This window comes from Pseudophryne corroboree, chromosome 6, assembly GCF_028390025.1.
Source record: "Pseudophryne corroboree isolate aPseCor3 chromosome 6, aPseCor3.hap2, whole genome shotgun sequence".
Classification (NCBI taxonomy): domain Eukaryota; kingdom Metazoa; phylum Chordata; class Amphibia; order Anura; family Myobatrachidae; genus Pseudophryne; species Pseudophryne corroboree.
The window spans coordinates 614,500,118-614,517,737 of NC_086449.1; the positions used below are offsets into that span (position 1 = coordinate 614,500,118).

The 17,620-nt window shown below is 45.8% G+C and overlaps 1 long non-coding RNA gene across 3 annotated transcripts in view; it reads left to right on the plus strand.

Moving 5' to 3' along the window:
• Positions 1-17,620, plus strand: part of LOC134933113 (uncharacterized) — a 185,375-nt gene that overhangs the window by 105,998 nt on the left and 61,757 nt on the right. The gene's annotated exons all lie outside the window — the stretch shown is intronic.

Consider the following 17,620-nt stretch of genomic DNA (forward strand, 5'->3'; position numbering starts at 1 on the left):
GCTGCATGCGCCGGGGGACCGGAAACAGGAAGTGTCATGCGTTCCAACCGCCAAGCCTGGTGGAACGCACGCTGCAAACACCCCAGCGAACACACAGCGCACGACACCCGCACGGGGACAAAGTCCCCGCACCACGAGCACAGTCCCCCCGCCACCAAACAGACACATCCGCATCAACCCCACGGGCCGGAGGGACCGAACCGATCCACACACGCCGGGGGCCAGAAACAGGAAGTCCCGTGCGTTCCAGCGGCCGAAGCCGGTGGAACGCACGCTGCTAACATAAATAGGGGATGGAAAAACGATCTAATATATTTAGAGACAAAGTGATGTTTTATATCAAAAGATGAGATCATCCCTTAAGAAATATATATATATGTATATGGTTCCTCAAAGAATCAACTGTTGAACAACATATGAAAAAGGGTCAAAAATTGTTATAGGGGACCCAGGAGGAGGCAGCAGCAATAACAATACAAAAACATTACAAAAACATAAACAAAAAAACATACATAAAACAGTTACAATTAAAAAGACAAGCTGGCTATATAGTGAACAAACCTATACAGCAAGCATATCGGTATCTATACATTATATACTGACACCAATCGAGGGGTGCATTGGACATGTGTTGAAGATATACCATTGATAAACTGGTCAGAGACTTATAGACAAACACTTAATGGATTATATTCATTGAGCCCCCCCTGGGGGCTACTGTGTCCAATTCATTGATCCAATAACATTCCCTCCGTTTAAGCTGCCCCACTTGATCGCCTCCGGTCGACAGAGGGGGAACCCAATCAATCAACATACACTTTAGACTTGCTACTTGGTGCTTAGCCTCTAGAAAGTGTCGTGCGACAGGTTTATCAGAGGTTCCACTGTTTAAAGCGGTATGTATAGAAGACCGGTGGTTGGCCATCCGGTCTCTAAAATTCTGCATAGTCAACCCAACATAAAGGAACCCACATGGACATTTCAGTATGTAGATGACATGATCCATTCTGCAATGTAGATGAAATCTGATCTTGATGGTGGTCCCAGTGTGGGGATGATTGAAAGTCGGTCCAACCATCAATGACCTGCACGTCGTGCAGTTGCTGCACGAGAAACATCCGGGTTTCTGTGTATACAATTGTGTACGGGAAGGCCTAGCTTCAGGATACATGGTGGGTCTCATCAACATTTGTTTCAGGTTCGGACCTCGCCTATACGCCAACATTGGTAGTTTCATACGGGTGAATGGTAACGTGGGATCAGAACTGACAATAGCCCAATGTTTCTTCAGAACTTTATTGACGTGTCCAGAGTGGTTATCAAAGTGGGTGGTAAACACCATCCTATCTTCAGATTTATTACGCTCACTATCACATGTCCCTGAGAAGATCGCTTTTGCTTTTTCAAGACATCTAGATAATACTCTAGTATGGTAACCTCGTTCCCTAAAACGTGTAGTAACATCAGTGAGTTGTGTCTCTACCTTCTCACTGGCTGAGTTAATCCTAAGAACCCGAAGGTATTGGGACACAGGTAAGTTGTCTTTTAGGGCCGGTGGATGATGACTAGAGGCATGCAGGGTGAGGTTATGATCTGTTGGTTTCCGATATAATGTCGTTGCCAACAGATTGTTAGTTTTATTGATAGTCACATCAAGGAAACTAATGCTGGTGTCCGAGCAAGTCGATGTAAATTTAATGGGACTAGCTAGAGAGTTTAGTTCACTGACCATAGATAAAAACAGCTCCTCTGTGTTAGTCCAAAGCAAGAAAATGTCGTCGATAAAATGACGATAGAAGAAAATTGAATGGCCATATTTAGGAAAGATGTTGACAGACTCATACTGTGTCATGTATAGGTTAGCGTATGAGGGGGCCAGGTTTGACCCCATCGCTGTACCCGCTAATTGTAAATAATATGAATCTTTATACATAAAATGGTTGGTCTTCAAGTCCAATTCGGCCAATTCGATAATAAATTCAATGGGCATGTTTAATTTAGGACCTTTAATCAATGCAGTTCTTAAAGAGCTTAACCCGTCATCATGTGGTATCACTGTATATAAGGAGTTGACATCCATTGTGGCCATTAGACAAGTGTTATGATTCTGATACTCAGGTCAGGGGTGATCTTATACGGTAGGACCTGAATACCAGAACGTAATGCTGGGAAAGGGGAATGGAAAGGGAATAGCCCCATGCGCCCTATCTCCGTTGTCTCGCCCGTGCTGTCAGTACACTCTTGCGAGACTATGGTTGCTTGAGCCCATGGCAGCCGCGTTTGAAGGGCGGATTACGTCTGCCCAACTTCGATGCCCCCTCAGGTCTTAATGAGAGACAAAGAGTGAACCGAGACAGGGTGATAACAAGGGGCCCTCTAGCTAAACAACAAGGCCAGGGGCTACTAACAAACCTAAAACCAAAGTATGTGCGGCTTGCCGCCAAAGGAAAAGAACAACAAAGGAAATGCTGACCACACGCCGACACAATACTTTTGTGTACCGGCGGTGACAGCATAAGCAGAACCCTCTGCAAAACACCAGTGACAGAAATAACGGAATACAGCGGCCTAGGCCGACGGACGCGGCAGAGCCGCTACTCACGGAACCGGTACGAATACTGGCAAACGGACAGGAACTCCCAATGCTGCCGACACAGACTCTCAGAACTGGAGGACAGGCAGAATCCCAAACGACAGACCGATGGACACCAAGAAGCCAGAAACTCGACCAGGCATAGGCAAAGCCACTGGACTTCTGTACAGGAACACTTCACGGCAGGACACGGGATCAGACACAGGAACCGACACAGGGACTGACACAGGAATCGACACAGGAAGCAGTTCGACAGACACTGCTACACAGGAGCTCAGGAATTGGCAGGAACAAGCTCTGAACTCAAGCAGACTGGAAACCAAGAAATATCACCAGCGTCTGTGAATAGCACTGAGCCAGCATATAACAGAGGCGCCTAATTAATAATCTCATGCAGCTGCCCTGTTGCATGACTCCAAACTGACAAGATGCAATTAGCAGCCAGGTGAGGCTGAACACATGGGAACAAGCTGCAATTACACAGACTCACCAGCGGCAGCAACCAAGAGTACTCTTAAACAGAGCAACGGGAAATCCTGGCCTGCGAAACAACTAATAAACATAAAATAGGAATGAACCACTAACTGTGGTTCATAACAAAAAGGGACGCACACATATACTATTTTTAAATTCAATAGTTTTTATTGAAAGTTTTTTGTTTATCAAACATACAAACCCCCCAACAAACAAGAAACAATACAATTATAGCAGTTATACGACAATTGACAATTTGACCGTAACATAATGGAAAGGCAGGCAAAAGAATCATGGACATATATATTAATGGCATGTCTCAAATATGCCAGAATGTATGCCAAGTCACATAAGATAGACGTTGATGATATGGGCTCACAGGCGCCATATGAGCCCCTTCCGGAGAATAACAAGGATATGTGAGATGGCAAACAGACTGAGCACAAAAAGTATATATCACACAGACCTCAAATATATCACAGCAGAATAAAAAGCAAAGCCAACAATACCTTCCCCAATTGCCTCAATTTAAAATAATATATATATATATATATATATATAAAAATAAAAAAAGCAGAAAAACCCCTCCAAAATAAACAACCCCCAAAACCCCCCACCCTGTATAACCTAACCCCAACCCAGGCATACTTGGATCCCTAAACTCCTACAACTAAGCTACCCTAACTAAACTAAGTCGTCCCCCCCCCCCCCCCCTCCCCCCAAAACTTGGGGACAAAGAATTAAATGGCCATAAACTGGAGTAAAATGGTTCCAGCTCTCCCGCTAAAGAAGATTAAAGATGGGATACCCTACAAGAAGTTGAGTACAGGATATACAGAAAAGTTTAACTGAAAACACACTGGCACAGTACAAAACAAATAAAAAAAAAAACGAAAGAAAGGGAAAAACAAAACAAAACACAGGACTGACAAATAAGAACATCTTAGCTAAGCAGCAAACTTGAATATTGAAACTTGTCAGTCCGGCCATGATGTAGCTCCAAAAGGGAAGTAGTCCGATGGATCAGCAGCCCGGCTCCAACAAAGCGTTATAGGAAAGCGATCCCAAGGAAAAAGCACCATAACCCACAGGTCTAGGACAACATCAGGGGTTTTTGAGCAAGATCCCAGGGACAATGCAGTAAGTTCAGCATATCCAAAAGGCAAGTGACCCGAAGCAATGGAAACGATCCCAGCAGAGGGAGGCAGGGAATCCATAACTTGATCCGCAGCCGGTACCATAATGAGGTGACGCTCTGCAGAAAGCCTTTTACCTTCAGGGTGCACAGGAGATAAAGTAACAGTCAGCATAAGAGGATCCTCAGCAGCAGGGGCTAAAATGGTTGTTATATTGGAGAGCGATGCGGGAAGAGCCACAGAAAGTGAACGGGTATTCAAACGCCCACCGAACATATCCAGTAGTCTCTGCGTTGAGTCAGCAATAGAGGACACAATGTGTTGCAAGGAGCCGGCCATCATATTAGTACAAGCACGCTGCAGATAAGCGGCAAGTCAGCAGCGGCTAGCACACCACCGGAGCTCCCCGCCAACAGCAGCAGCAGCAGCAGGAGGTAGATTAAAAGTCCGGAGGTAGAAGAAGACAAAACGGCTGCTGAGTGCCTCCACCGGCCAGGCACGCCAGCGGGTATGGAAGAAATAAATTCAAGCAGAAGGGCCTTCACAGCGCACCAACAGTAATGCAATCACCGGAGTAGCAGGAGACAGAAGAACTACGGACCGGATGCCAAACTGTGTCAGAGCCGCCAACACCCTGATCAGCATGTGGAAGAGATCCCGCCGAGCACGATGCAGGCACACAGCGGAATAATTCACAACAGAGTCTGTCAGCATGTACTAGGATAGAAGAACTTCTGTTGTAAATGCTTCAAATGCAAATAAAGTCCCAAAACAGGATAGTTTAACAGGATAGATGCGGGAGAGCTGAAAAACACGTCCTTCACCCAGCTACTCCAGGCCACGCCCCACACATATACTATTTATATAGACACACCAGTTACAGATGGAACCACCGCACCCCATTCACGCACCCTATTCAAAGTGAACGGGAGCATCTCTGTATGTTCGGAGGAGTGCCGTAGGTGAATGGGAGCGTCTCTGCATGCTCGGCGGAGTGCCTAGGCACGCTGCACGCCCCCGCCTGTGATGCAGCCACGCTCAATGAGCGTGGCTCCATCTGTAAATTGTACATCATTATATTGTGCCAGATAAACAAGAAGAACATTTCAGAGAATTGTATTATATATATATATATATATATATATATATATATATATATATCTCACTTCTTTAATAAATTTCAGCTACCACAGTACTCAGTGGTCCATAGTTCAATCAGCAACAATAAACACCACATAATGTACAGTATACTGCCTGACGACGGGTGAATAAAGTCGAAAACATTGCTAAACTGGCTGCATTTATTGTTGCTGAATGAACTATGGACCACTGAGTGCCGATGTCCGTGCTGTATATAATGTTTGGAAAAATAAATAAATATATATGTGTGTGTGTGTGTACTGTATGTGTGTGTGTGTATATATATATATATATATATATATATATACACACACACACACACTCATAGATGCAGAGTAGACGGAACTCTGATACTAGTAAGTATTGTGCCCGAGTGCCTTCCCGAAGTCTCTCTAGTCTTATATTGAAGCCAGTGCCTATATCAGAGGTGTAGCAGCCAGCAGGAGCACACCTCATCTCAAAGGATCAGTCACCTTCCCAGGATCATCGGGCCTCCTTCACAAAGCAGCCTGCACAGTTTCTGTCACTGTGCTGCTGCTTTCTTCAGAGCGCGCGGTGTCGCTAGGGCGCTGTCTCTGTGATGTCAGGCGTCCCAACAGCACTGTATGCGGTGCATAGAGAACCTTCCATTGCGCTAAGCGCATACAGTTTATGCCACCGGTGTCGCGGTAGAGTAAAGGGGGGGGGGGCGCGGCTGGGGGCGGGTTGTCTGTGGGGCCTCGGACAGCCTTCTGCAGGCTGCTGTAGCAGGAATTTTTTTTACTGTATGCAGCAGCAGCAGCACAGAGCAGATGCTTTGGGCCTATTCTGATGGGGGGTCTGGAGCTGCAGCTCCATCCGCCCCATTCTTAATCCGGCCCTGGGCGCTGGTCCGACTAGGCCAGGTGGCAATTGATTCCAGATAGCAGGTAAGTTCCGGACAGAATTAATGGCAACTTTCTTTAGGGGCTAGTGTGGGGTCTTCTGTTCCCCCTTTCTCATTTCCCGAAGGCTATTCAGGTCGTAGGTATTGCTTATATGATGACCTCGGATTCCATCTGGCTGGACACTGTCTAGCTATATGTCCGGGCTGACTGCACTCAAATCATCTTCTGGGGTCACTTCCCTTCTATAGTTGTATTGGAGATGATGAATGCACCAGTTGTAGTGCCTCTCTGGCTGTCTGAAGGTCTAACAAAAGGTCTATCTGTTCCTTCTGTGCTCGAAGGATCTTGCATAAACTCCTCCTCATTTTCACTGGGTTTCTGTTTCAGGCTGACTACTTTTTGTTGTTTTTTTTACAATTTTTTTTATTGAAGCATATGTATCAGTACAAGTTACATAAGCATTGAGTAAATTGCGTACATGGCAAATTATAAAAGAAACCGTGTGCAAATTATAGTATCAAATACTTATGCAGGAAACATGAGAATAGAATTATTCAGCACAAATTAATATAGAGATACAATGCTTCTACCACTCTAATTGTCTAGTTTTCCAAAACCATAACGGAAAGTACAGGAGCTGCAGCCACAGCCCACGTTCTGAGAATAACTATGTACTACAATAATATAACACAAAACAAATGTAAAATGACATGACTCAAATTACACAAATGTAAAGATAACATAAGAGACATGTACTTGCAATCAGTCCTTAGAAGACCTTAAAATCAGAATACTATAGCGGTATACATACCAGTAAGTAAAATCCTTAATCGTACTGTGCAAGGACTAATAATATGGGATCGTAAGACATGAGAGGTCTAAAATAAAAGTTAGAAAAGGGCATTAGGAAATAAAACATCAGCTGAGTAACATTATCAAATGTGTTAAAACTCTAAAGGAGATCCAGTATAAATTGCCATAATCAGAATTATGAGGGATGGTCCAACATAAAAGACCATGAGAGTAAAAGTAAGTAGCCACATAATTAAGTAACAGCACCTATGGGATCCCTAAATGGAGATCGTACATACTCAGTAAAAGGGAATAATATATTACTCCAATTGAATGAATGCAACATTCCATTAGGCGGGTAGAAAAGTGGAACGTATGGGCTGATACAGCCATGTTTGTAACCACTTTGTACAGTCCACTGAGGAGAATCATAGGCAGTAAACTGTGGGATTGATCCCAATTCACAATGCAAATAATGATCATCTGAGTAGAAAAAAGCAGAGTTCCCTCCAAAACTGTCGGGGCAAAAGTAGTGGTGGCATCTTCAACCAAAGTCACTGACCTAGATGCAACAAACTGGTTGCAAACCAGGAGAGGTTAGGGTACTAAGCTCAACGTTGTGCAGCAACGGAGTTGGGGCATCCAGACAAGGGGTCTGATCATTACTAGGGACCGGGTCAGTGCCCAAACGAGACAATATATGATTAAACTTGCTATGTGAGGTAGCAAGATATTCAATAATTCCATTGCCAGCTGGTTAACCAATGTTTCAACATTAGACACCACACACTGTACCTCTATCACTTGTGAAGCAGAAAGGAGTGGAGGAAAACACTCTGCCACTTGGAAGACTTATATGGTAGCATATTGAAAAGTTAAAGAAACCACAGTGAATATGGTATAAAATGATACTGCACTGTAACACTGTAAATGAGGTGGCTTGAAACAGTGATTAGAAAATGGCAGTCTGAAAGAAATGAGTGAGAAATACCTACAAAGAAAGATCTGTATCAGTACAAATAATAAACCATATAAAGTAAGTTACAGTACAACAATCCTGATTGTAAACACAATTCTGCTTTTATGTGAAATGAAACCAGATTGGAGGCTTAAATATCAATATGAACTGTAAATGCAGTAATGTGGAATATTGACCACAGGGTGGCAGTATGAAAGAAACAAAAGCATACACAATGTAATCAAAGGCAAATGGAAACGGATAAAGTAAAACAAAAAATGAAAGTAAATAAATGTGAATTCGACAAAACAAACAAAAACCTGTTATAGCCAGTAGGTGGACTTTAGTATAGAAACTGCCCAAACTGTCCATAAGTAGGGAGAATGAGCTAAACCAGAGTCCAAAAGATGTGTTGTACTGTATACGTAGTTTCATGCAGAGAGGCAGGGGTCCTGAATGTGCAGCCCACAGGATATGGTCCTCAGTCATACGCCACTGGAGGATCTCAGGTGTCACAGCAGACTCCAAAATCACCACAACCACTCAGCAGATCCGTAGCTCAAGCCAAGCTAGGCAGAGTTGCGGATTCAACAATCCTCTGCAGACATCAGTGGCCAAGGTGGTAGGCACGCCACAGGTGGAGATCTTGTAGACTGAAGCCCCTTCAGCTTGAGGAGCACAGCTGCAGCAATCAATTCCCTCTTTAGCAGAAATCCTTTCCCAATGTGCAGCCAAAACCCGCAGTCACAGGTTTAAAGAGACTTGAAGCATAAAAGATATTCTGCAGGCTTTGTAACTGCAGCAGGCATGGCAGGAGAGATTCCCAAATGCAACAGGCTGAAGTGAGCTGGCAACAGTAGGGAAGATCAGCAGTGCAGGGGCAGATATGATACATTGCTTTAGGAGAGCAGCACACTCTCTCAGCTTTTGCACCCTAATATGGCCAAGGGCGGTCATAGACGCCTGAAGGGATACAGGCTCGACTCTAGTGAATAGAAAGGGACTCCGGACCCATCTGTATTCTCTCCAGAGTATGGATGCAGCTACAACAGCCTGGTAGATGAAATTCTGAATAGACAAACTTAGTTGCAGGATGATTTTAGAAGTCAAGGTCTGGAGCCCATGTAAAATGCGGCCACACTAGGTGCCCCGCCCACCGGAAGACCAGCCTTTGTCTTCTTGACCACAATGTCTCTAGCTGTAATTATAGTTTCCTCTTGCTTGACATCATGGATAAGCTGTTTGAAAGAGGGAGCTGGTTTTCCTGCACAGTCTCCCTGGAGATTTAGTGCAACTGGATCTAACGATAGCACCCCTCTTAGTAACTTTCTCATACAACTCTCATCTACTTCCCAGAGGGTCTTCCCCCCTTTTTCCACAATACAGTAAATCAGTTTGTCCAGGCAGTAGAGATACTTGGACAATCTTTCCCCCGCCTTTTGGCAGGTGTTTCTTAACTTGTAGAGGTGGTCAGTGGCATCTTCTGATGTCCCAAACTGTCTTTCCAGGGCCGCTGGATAGTCCCGTGCAGTAGCCTTAGGGTCACACTGATGAGTGGCTTGCACAATCTCCATTGCTGGATCATGAAGACTCTCCTCTTTCCTTTGTCTCTTTGCAGTCTCAGGACAGTGCCACTCTTCCATGTACTGGATTGCAGTGTCTTTTTGGCACCCTAGAAAATGGTGTGTGTGCCCCTTCAAAAGTTTGCTTACAGTGTCCGCAGCAGTGAAGATGAAGCACTGGCACAGCAGGGGTTAAGCACAGACCCTGGTCCGATCACATGGTCCTAATGCTGACTGGGGATTGGACAAGGCAGTCTGGGAGCAGAGGAGGCTTGTGGAAAGCAGAAGGAGGCGTCAAGGAAAATTGTGGAAAGGTGCTGGACACGCTGAGTGACAAGCAGAGCGGCAGTTGAATACCAGATGCCAACCACATGGTCACACTGGGTGGTGGGAGCAGCGCTGCAGAGCAGAAGCAGTGGGTTGCTTCCATTAAACAGAGAGCCGGGTGAGCGAGTGTGAGACATCGCAGCCTGGATGCCACGGCCATCTTGTATAGGGAGGAACCACTGAAACAGGTTCAGACAGTGAATACCTCTACCACAAATATTGAGACTGATATTGACAAGATCCACGGACAAATCAAATACCCAGGATAAGGAACCAGTTTGTCACGTGCAGTATAAGAGCACGTGCAGTATAAGAGCGCAGACAGCATAGCGCAACATCTTAAAAGGCAGTCCTTGCTGGAACATAGCAAAGACAACCACCTCATGCTTAAACACTGGTGGTCATTCCGAGTTGTTCACTCGCAAGCTGCTATTAGCAGCTTTGCACACGCTAAGCCACCGCCTACTGGGAGTGAATCTTAGCATAGTAAAATTGCGAACGAATGATTAGCAGAATTGCGAATAGACACTTCTTAGCAGTTTCTGAGTAGCTCCAGACTTACTCTGCATCTGCGATCAGTTCAGTCAGTTTCGTTCCTGGTTTGACGTCACAAACACTCCCAGCGTTCGCCCAGACACTCCCCCGTTTCTTCAGACACTCCCGCGTTTTTCCAAGAAACTGCAGCGTTTTTTCACACACACCCATAAAACAGCCAGTTTCCGCCCAGAAATACCCACTTCCTGTCAATCACATTACGATCACCAGAACGAATAAAAAACCTCGTAATGCCATGAGTAAAATACCAAACTTCTTAGCAAATGTACTTGGCGCAGTCGCAGTGCGAACATTGCGCATGCGCAATTAGCAGAAAATCGCTGCGATGCAAAAAAAATTACCGAGCGAACAACTCGGAATGACCACCACTGTTGGGAAATTAGAGACTGAGTTATTTATGCAAGTGGAAGTGAGTAACTTTATCTGGAAGAGACTGAATTATTTATGCAAGTGAAAGTGAGTTACTATACTAGAAACAGAGTTTATTTGCCCAAGAAACCCTTATGACCAGTAAACTGCATTTGTTCAAAGACACTTCAATCTCTTTGCTAGCTACATCTTCTTTTGGAATAAGACTGAGATACATTGACATTCTTACAACCCAGGATTATTTATTTATTTATTACCAGTTATTTATATAGCACACACATAATCCGCAGCGCTTTACAGAGAATATTTTGGCCATTCACATCAGTCCCTGCCCCAGTGGAGCTTGCAATCTAAATTCCCTATCTCACACACACACACACACACACACACACACACACACACACACACACACACACACACACACACACACACACACATATACTAGGGTTAATTTTGTTGGTACCCAATTAACCTATCAGTATATTTTTGGATTGTGGGAGGAAACCTACACAAGCACAGGGAGAATATACAAACTCCGCACAGTTATGGCCGTGGTGGGAATTGAACCCATGACCTCAGTGCTGTGACACAGTAATGCTAACCATTACACCATCCATACTGTATCTGTGTGCCATTTTCCCCATTGCAATGCTGTGGCACCACAGGATTCAAAAAGAGCTCCAACATTATTTGCCTGTGAAGATTATTATAACTTGGTTAGGGAAAGCTAGAAATTTAGCAACTGTTTTGAAAAGTGTGTTTTTCATTACACTTCTTATTGTGATTATAATATGCCAATATCTGTGATTCAATTGATTTGTCTTTTGCATTTTTAAATTATCCAATGTGATGTGGACTGCAGTTAATTGTCCTCTCTTTATCTTCTTTAAATGCCATATTCTTCTTGTGATTATTTAATATGTTGTGCCAATTTACCAATCATCCTCCTCAATCTAGAGTTCATTGCGGCTCAATAAAAGGACATCCTGTTGGAATTGCTAACTGACTCCTGTTTCGTCTCAATTTATTCTACCTCTCTGAGCAAGGTACTACAGAACAAGGTATGGGGAGAAACATTACAGGGGAAAGGTCTGTCACATAGCCACCCAACACCTGTGATACCGCCCTCAACCACTTAGACATACCCGCCAATCCTGGGGTATTAGATCTTTCCACACCTCACAGGCATCTTCTACAGTTGGAACAGGTTGGATACTTGAGAAAGGTCTCAATCTCTGATATCCTCTGTCATGATGTTTTTTCCCCAGTGTGATGAGCAAGGGTAGAGATAGGTGTTGGTGGGGAAACAATACCTTTTCCATAGGTCTCTTCTCAGATCCACAGACGGGACGGGAGACGGTGCCTGAACTGGAGATCCTCTAGTGCCGCTGTATGTTCACCCCAATGCCCACCAATTAAACTACTGGAGTCAATAATTTCGCCAGTGTTAACCAATAAAGTTATTTTATTAACCTGGAACCTTGGTTGTAAGTCTGGTTCTTTCTTCATAAGACTAAATTCATGCAGATCGGGTTCAACTTTATGGTTGTGACTCCACTACATTAACACTAACGGCAAACTATAATATCACATATCATACCTACAGTAAACACTCTGTACTGGGTAAGTAATAGCTGTCCCTCACACTGGTAGCAAAGTACAATTTTACATATACTACTGCAATAAGTACCTTATACTGGGACAGTAATAGCTTTCCCTTTTCATTGCTAGCGCAACCGTCCCTGTACGTCCCTCTCTCCCTTAGTTCAGCTAGCTGGAGTAACGTTGGTGCACGTTGGGTACCTTAGGCTGACGGTGTCCAGGAGGAATTAGGTCATGCGGCAATGGTCATCAAGGATCAGGGGAAATACTGACTATACTGCTGCTCGTAGGAGTTCCTGGGTTTGGTTAGGAATTCGTACGCAGCTGTTGGCTGCCTTTCTTTACAATTCCTTGGGGAAGACCAGGAACCTCTAACACCTTTTCTCGGGGGTAGCTCAAGGGCCACTTTTAGACTACCTTTCACTCCCTAGCAGTCAGTGCTGACGAAATCCTAGGTGGTAGTGTCAATTGCAATCTGGCCCTCCTGCGCTGCACGTGCTGCCAAGGGTTATTGCCACTAACAGTAGCCTGGTAATACTGCCTTTGGGGCTCGTTTGACGGTAGGGACCAGGTAGGGATACAGTTACGTGAAGGGATGCTGCAGAGGGGAAGAGCTGGCAATAGGCAAGTCAGTTCTAGGCAGCAATAATTAACACAGGGGCCAATCCTCTACACAGGATTGCAGTTAAGGGTTCCCTCTCTCTTTTTAGTCTGAAGATGCTGGGTGTCTCCCTGAACAGCTGAGGGGTACTATGCGGCTGGCTTGTTCAATGTGTTGTCAGGGGCGAGTGCGGTCATACCTCTTCTGAAGGGTAACAAGGGCTCCGTACTGTCACCGAGGGATGACAACTGATGCTGGCTGCAGCTGTGCGGATCTGTCCCACTGTCACTTGGCTCAAGGCTGCCGGTGTCAATCAGCGGCCACCGCTCCTCCTTATGGCCTTTTAGGCTATGAGGGGCGTTGATCCCTAGTGAGGCCGCCTCCCAGTCTCTGCCTCCCGTCAGTCACAGGAGGGGTAGGCCGGATCTCTGCTCCTCCGTCCCGCCGGGTCTCCGTCAGCAGCCGCCGCTTCCCCGCTTGTTCCAGACTACAACAGCCGGGGCTCAGGTTTGTCCAGGGTGAAGAGGGAGGGAGAGAGTCACCGCCGGTTGCCTGAGCCAGGTAGCGCTTACGATCCCGTCCTGCGCAGCTCCGTCCTCGCACCGGTCTCCTCAGCAGCTCTCTCAACCGTCGCTCTCCGCTTCCTCTTAACCCCTCGCCAGTGGTCCCCGGATGCTTCCCGCGGGGGCCACGAGCCAGTTCACAGTGGGCGCGTGGAAGAGGGTGCTGGATCAACCTCACGCGCCAGCCCGATTCACCCTGTCACAAATGTCACAGAGAACACTTTCTCCTTTACTTAGAGCAAGGGAGGTGAATTTGGGCTGTCCAAGGGCCATTACTTAGGGAGGCATCACACCAGTTGCTCCAGAGGTTCCATCCAGGCCCAGAGGTGAATCATCTCATCTTGGAATGTCAGGAGACTGGGCACTGGGGATCCTTCCACTCTCTTCAGTAGGACTTGACTCTTGGGCAGAACCCACAACCTCACTCGGCTTAAGAGGCAATACTATGATCCAACATTGACTTCCCCCATAAGTAATGACAGATTGCATACGTAATCCCGCCGGGCAGGATGCCGAATGTTAGTATCCTGACAGAGGCTTCATGCCCGGCAGAATGCCGGCAGGGGGGCAAGTGGTATGAGTTCACTTGCAGGCTAGCTGCACTCGCCACGCTGCGGGCTCGGTGGCGAGAGGACACCTACTAGTGGAAATAACACCTGTGCACTGGAATTTCAGCTACTGGGATTCCGGCGTCGGCATACTAACCACCAGGATCCCGACAGCCGGCAAATTGAATGAATCCCGAAATAACAGCGGGGATCAGTCCTCTCTCTAACACAGCATCGCTCTCTAGCAGCAGAGCGTACACCTGGGGGTAAATTTACTAAGATGGGAGTTCTATTTAAGATGGGATGTTGCCCATAGCAACCAATCAGAATCCAGGTATTATCTTCTAGAAGATGCTAGATAAATGAGAAGTAGAATCTGATTGATTGCTATGGGCAACATCCCATCCTAAATAAAACTCCCATCTTAGTAAATTTACCCCCTGGTCTTCATCCTGCCTGCCCTTTGGCCTCTTCATCACTGTCTGATCTGCAATTATCTTAGTGACATCCTCATCTGAAACTTCAAATAGTTTACCACACAATGCAAAACAGCATTCTGAATCTTTGGATAGTTGTTCACACCAACCATATACCTCTTCTGGTGTCAAACTTGCCACGGCGCCCACCTGGTAAGCAAAGTAAGAGTTAGTTGTATGAATCTCGGCAGTGCATTCCTTTAGAATGTAATCTCTCACAAGCAGGGCCCTCTATCCTCATGTGGCTTTCCTTCTGTTACATAAACCATCTTCTGTTCCATACTCCCTCCAACAGCACCGAATCCTCTGGTTTTCTGCCACCCTAATATTTATTTCAGTGTCATCTGCTTATGCAGCTATGTTTATATACCCTGTACTCAGTGGCGGAACTACTAGCGGAGCAGCCAGTGCGTTGCACTGGGGCCCGCTGGGGTGAAAGGGGCCACAGCCGCCCCCATTAAAATGAGTCACATTGACTGACTGTATGCCGCGGGCAACTTCATAGTTCATATGACAGCTCCCCCGTAGGATCCACAAGCAGGACAGACACGCCTCCTGCCCTCTCTCGATAGTTTGTCCCACCCGCCATTTTTTAATGTATGGACGGGATGACTGGGTGTTGTAGTGTAAGGGGGGGGTGTCTGGGTGCTGTAGTATATAAGGGGGGTGTCTGGGTGCTGTAATGTATAGGGGAGGGGGTGTCTGGATGCTGTAGTATATAAGGGGGGATGTCTGGGTGCTGTAATGTATAAGGGGGGATGTCTGGTGCTGTAGTGTATAAGGGGTGATGTCTGGGTGCTGTAGTATATAAGGGGGGATGTCTGGGTGCTATAATGTAGAAGGGGGGGCTGTCTGGGTGCTGCATTATATCAGGGGGGATGTCCGGGTGCTGTAATTTATAAGTGGGGATGTCTGAGTGCTCTAATGTATAAGGGGAGTGTCTGGGTGCTGTAATGTATAAGGGGTGTGTGTGGGTGGTATAGTGTATAGGGGGGTGTCTAGGTGTTGTTGTGTATAAGGGGGGGATGTCTAGCCGGTGTAATGTATAAGGGGGGTGTCTGGGTGCTGTAGTGTATGGGGGGTGTCTGGGTGCAGTAGTGTATAAGGGAGGTGTCCGTGTCTGTGAACTGTAGTGTATGGGGGGGTGGGGGTGGGGTTCTGTATTATATAAGGGGTTGGTGTCTGGGTGCTGTAGTATATGAGGGGTTGGTGTCTGGGTGTTGTAGTGTGTGAGGTGGAGGTGTCTTTGTTGTAGAGGTAAAAGTACTGTATGGTGGTAGGTGTTGGTAGGGAATGAAGGGCCAGGGGGATTATCGGAGTGCTGCAGGGGAGTTGGTACTGCCTGTACTTGTCCTATATTGTCTTAAACCAGAGGTTCCCAAACTGTGTGCCGTGGCTCCCTGGGGTGCCTCGGGACACTTGCAGGGGTGCCCTGGGATGGTGGTCCAGGACTAATTAAAATTATTCATGGTCAATATAATAGGAAAAACCAGTGCTGGTGGCTGCCAGTCATAAAATATGTGGCCAAACAGAAGCAAATCTTGTCCCTCACCACACAACTGACCCTAAGGATGACATATAAACGCGATCTACTTAATGTAATATTTCTTTCTAAATTTCTCAATACGAAATTTTTGGCCTAGGGGTGAAAAAAATTCTGATATTCTAGGGCGCCGTGATTCAAAAAAGTTTGGAAACCACTGTCTTAAACTATAAGTTTTGCTTATTCGTTTACGTACTCTGTAACTGGTTCCTGCGGATCCCTTGTGGTGCCATGTAAATAAAGAATAAATAATAATAATAATAATAATAATAATAATAAATTAGGTACATTATAATGTACAAAGAAATACCAATAATTTATTAATAAAAATAAATAAAATAAATAACATTTATTTTTTATAAAAGGTTGTTCTCAATTCAAACTAATAAAACAGGTATCTTATAGAGTGTGATGTACTAAAGATTGAATTTATTTTGTGATATTTTCGTGCTTACATTGTGCTTACAGTATTTTGTGTCAATTTGGTGAATTTCCATCTCGCACAACCGTGGTGTAAACTAAGAGGGTGATTCAGACCTGATCGCTGGGCTGCTAAAATTGTTGTCCTGCGATTAGATAGTCGCCGCCCAAGGGTAGTGTATATTCGCTGTGCAAGTGTGCGATCACATGTGTACGCCGAGCTTCCCATAAAAACCCCTCAGTCAGCGGACAGCTGCAAACCCGTATGCAGCTCAGTCACCATTGAATAATTTTTCCTGTGTGTGCAGTGTGTGCGCAGCCCAGTACTTACTACTACAGTGCGATGAGAACAGGCTGATCAGGTCTGGAGCTGACGTCACACACCCTTCCTGAAAACGCTTGGGAACGCCTGCATTTTCCCTGACACTCCCAGTAAACGGCCAGTTACCACCCACAAGCGGTTTCTTCCTGTCAATCACCTTGCAAACGCCCGTGCAAATGAAATTTTCACACCAGCCTGCTGCTGACCGGCGATGCTTGTTGTTGTTGGCCGATGCACATGCACATTGCGGTGTATACGTATGCGCAGTCTATTGCTGATCGCCCGCTGTGCGAAAACGCACAGCAGCGATCAGGTCTGAATCACCCCCTAAGATTTTGTCTGTTGCGGTCACAGCCTGTGATGTTCTACGTTGCCCCCCCTTCCCCCCATCTGCAGTTGTTTATATGCATGCGCCATCTTATAGTTTATTTATTATTTATACATGCTCACTTTCATACATGCCACCCAGACACAGAGCTATGAGGAAGCAGCAGCATACAGTCTACATGCAGTCAGCGGTTGTTGGACAGTAGGTGACACTGTGGCGTAACTACAGCCCCCGCTTGGAGGTGCCAGGCTTGGAGGGTGTCGCTGCTGTTATGCAGACTAGCCATATGCACGTAAATCTGCTAAATGTCCCTCCTAAAATGGTAACAGCCTTGGAGGAGGCAGATGCTAAAGGTCATACTTGACCTCTATAATCTGACCGGGAGCACAGCTCTACAGTGTTACCCTGGAAGTTCCGGGAGCGCTTATCGTTAACGATCATTACA